The sequence below is a fragment of the Myotis brandtii genome, unplaced genomic scaffold (assembly GCF_000412655.1).
Source record: "Myotis brandtii unplaced genomic scaffold, ASM41265v1 scaffold389, whole genome shotgun sequence".
In the NCBI taxonomy this organism is placed as follows: Eukaryota; Metazoa; Chordata; class Mammalia; order Chiroptera; family Vespertilionidae; genus Myotis; species Myotis brandtii.
The window spans coordinates 2,663,325-2,666,927 of record NW_005364914.1 but is presented as its reverse complement, the minus strand read 5'-3'; the positions used below and the strand labels follow the sequence as shown (position 1 = coordinate 2,666,927).

At 37.6% G+C, this 3,603-nt stretch overlaps 1 protein-coding gene across 3 annotated transcripts in view; it reads left to right on the top strand.

The window, feature by feature from the left end:
* The window catches only part of MSRB3 (methionine sulfoxide reductase B3), a 184,235-nt gene that overhangs the window by 98,995 nt on the left and 81,637 nt on the right, over positions 1–3,603 (top strand). The gene's annotated exons all lie outside the window — the stretch shown is intronic.

Here is a 3,603-nt window from a genome sequence, read left to right as displayed (position 1 = left end):
CCTCTGAGTCTCAGTGTGTTTTTCTCTTTCCTTCTAGTTGTAGAATTTCCACTCAGCCAGCCTTCCTGTGGTTCTGGATGATGTCCGTTTTGTCTTTTAGTTGTATTTTTGAAGTGGTTGTGCGGGGCAGCAATTTCCGGTGTTTACCTATGCCGCCATCTTGGTTTCTCCTCGACATTTCTGATTTTTTAATTTTTATTTCTCAGTTAAAAAAATTAAGGATGCAGTTAATGGGCACCTTTTATTTCTTTTTCTCAGTTTTTGGTTGGGGTAACTAACATGCTTTTAAATATTCAAATTGCAGTTTTATTTTTTCTTCCTGTGTATTTTTCTCTCTTCTGTATTTATTCCATCATTATCATCCTATATAATAAAAGGCTAATATGCAAATCGACCAAACGGTGGAACGACCGGTCATTATGATATGAATTGACCACCAGGGGGCAGACACTCAACACAGGAGCTTCCCCCTGGTGGTCAGTGCGCTCCTCTGGCCAGAAGCCAGGCTCACAGCTGGTGAGTGCAGTGGCATCAGCACTAAGGATGTCCAACTGACGGGGAGCGGGCCTAAGCCATCAGTTGGACATCCCCTGAGGGCTCCTGGGCTGCAACAGGGTGCAGGCTAGGCTGAGGGGACCCTCCCTCCCCCCGAGTGCATGAATTTCGTGCACTGGGCTTCTAGTAAATATATAACATATAAACCTAAATTTTAGACACAGTAAATATGATAGTTCATAGCCTAATGCTGCTATGGTAATAATATCAGTTAAAATATGTTGGGTTAAAAGTAACAGAAATAGCCGAGTAAAAGTGGCTAATAATGCCAGATTTGACTGTCCCAGCAAAACTCTAGAGCAGCGGTTCTCAACCTGTGGGTCGCGACCCCTTTCACGGTCGAACGACCCTTTCACAGGGGTTACCTAACACCATCCTGCATATCAGATTATTTACATTAGGATTCATAACAGTAGCAACATTACAGTTATGAAGTAGCAACAAAAGTAATTTTATGGTTGGGTCACAACATGAGGAACTGTATTTAAAGGGCCAGAAGGTTGAGAACCACTGCTCTAGAGGAAGGCTGTTCTGGAATGATGGTGTCAGAGTTCTGGATTGGCATGTCTGTGATTTTCTTGGCCTTTCCCTCATCGATACAAGATTGCTACAGTAGTTCTAAGTGTCATATCCCTACATATAATAAGTTCAAAGGCATGAAGCAGGGAGAGAGTAGAAAAAGGGCCTTATCCCTAAATCACTTCTGTCCTTTTCACAGAGAAATACCTTTCTGAGAAGTATCCCCAGCAGACTTCCCTGTACCTCTTACTGCTCAAAGGTGGCTTACATGCCTATCCTTGAATCAGTCATAGGCAGAGGAGAAAAGGAGAATAGGATTGCCACAATGAGTTTAACCTACTGATGATTTGTTCCTGGGGTGGTCACATTTTAGCACCCTTCAAAAATCGGTATTCTGTTATCAGGGAAAACCATTAAATAGGCAACAAATAATGTCTGTCACAATTATTGACTCTTTTAAAATGAGTCATGAGCAAATGTAGGATGACAATTCTGATGAGAGTAAAGGAGTGACTGGTGATCTAAAAGGGATTTAATCTAGGCTGGCCACTCTTCTTCAAAGAAACCATAATTAAGCTAATAAGTGGAGAAAGTCTGAGGAGTTAAATAGGCGAAGGGGTCAAGAGATTCTAGAGTGAGGGAGGGGGGAGGGAACTTTCCAGGCAGAGGAAGTATATTATGTTTACATAGTGAAGGGGGCATTTAATATTCATGGCTCTTATTCTAGCCTGTGGTCTGATGAAGGTCTTTGAATTATTTGTAGAGGTAAGAAGAAATACTTAGAGTTATAAGTAAGATCCTGAAATACTGGAATTTCTGAAAAATTTTCATGCTTTAAGGGGACAACAGGTCAGGTTATTTGACTTGGTTTATCTTAGAAATTCCTGGGTGTGGAGTTGCCATATATAATCCACTTACAGGCAAAAATCAGTCTTCCTTCTGTGCCTTCCCTCTAATAATTTTTTGTAGCTAGAATCTTTAGTTAACATCAATTAAAAACAGTAAGAACAGCACCCACACTCTTCTACATGTTGACTGAGACCTTTTGGAACACTGATTTCATCAAGCTGTAGTTTATACTTACCTGATTCCCATTTAAAAATTTAATTCAATGGAACATTAAGCAAAAACAAACAAAAAACAGTGTTCTCTGAGATTTTGTGGGTTCCTCGTGAGACAATAACATTTAAAAAAGAAAAGCTTTAAAATATATTAAGTTATATTAGCTTCAAGAATACAGTATAGAAAAACTTTTCAATACACAGAACTTTTGTAGATACTGGGTTATTCCCTATAAAGAGAGAACAGTAGTTTTATAAATTTGCCTAAGACCATATAACTCTAACCAATGACTAAAACTGCCCTCTTTTGAAAATCTGCAACTCTATTATCAAAAGAATGTGTATAGTATATATTATAATTATTTTAAAAGTAATAATAATACTTAAATTCTCCTAGCATCTACCCTGTATGTTTTTTAAATGCATAAAATATTTTCAAGTTTAAAAATTTGGAAGTCTTAGTTTCAGCCTTTTAAAATGTAGCAGTTTTGTTACAACTGCTCTGACAAGACTCCAAAATAATAGTGGATTATAAGACTGACGCGCTGCCTACTGCGCTAAGGAGGCAGCTAATAATAGTGGATTAAACATGATAACAATTGGGATTGATATGGCGCTTCCATGTGTGTGTACCTTTGGCCCAAAGGCTGTTGGTCTATCAGCTCCTCTTTCATGGTCTATGGGGTCTGCTTCAGCTGCTCCAGCTCCTGGAAATGCAAAAGGGGAGAAGAGAGGAAGAAGGGGAGGAGCGCAATTATTCCCTTTAAGGGTATAATTCAGATGTTCTACACATCACTTCTGCTTGTATCCTTTTGACAAGAACTTAGTCACGTGGTTACAACTAGCTACAGGAGAGCTGGGAAAAATTGTCTTACCTAAGCAGCTATGTGCCCATCTAAGATTCAAAAATTCTATTTCTAAAATAAAAAAGGGTAGAATAGAAGTTTGATGACAGTAATAGTCTATGCTGTATTCACCATCTTTTGGCAATTGTCAAAGGAATTGGGTGAATAGGTTTAAGCTTAAATGTAAGTATGTAATCAAGGGTTAAAATTGATGTCTGTGGAGACAATTATATTTATGCATATTATACCCCACATAACCTTACTTCATATATTTTTAATCTCCCTACCATCTAGCATCATATATTACTGAAAATAAGCACATAAGAAATGCGTTTGGAATGAATGAACTCTTTGGCTCTCTTATATAATTTGTATTGTGTGAATTCTTTTGTCATACTTGTTATTTATTTGTTCCTATCTATAGTTAACTTACTTTCTTTAAAAGGATTTATGAATAGAGATTAGTCCATAATATGTACAGGAGTACTTTGTGTGCCTGTGTATATAAGTGTGTGTATGTGGAATCTGATATAAACCTGAATTAACTTATACCATAGAACCCATTTTCCCTACTTCTCACACTGACAGTATTAACTTCTGTTGTTATGTTTTAATTATTAATA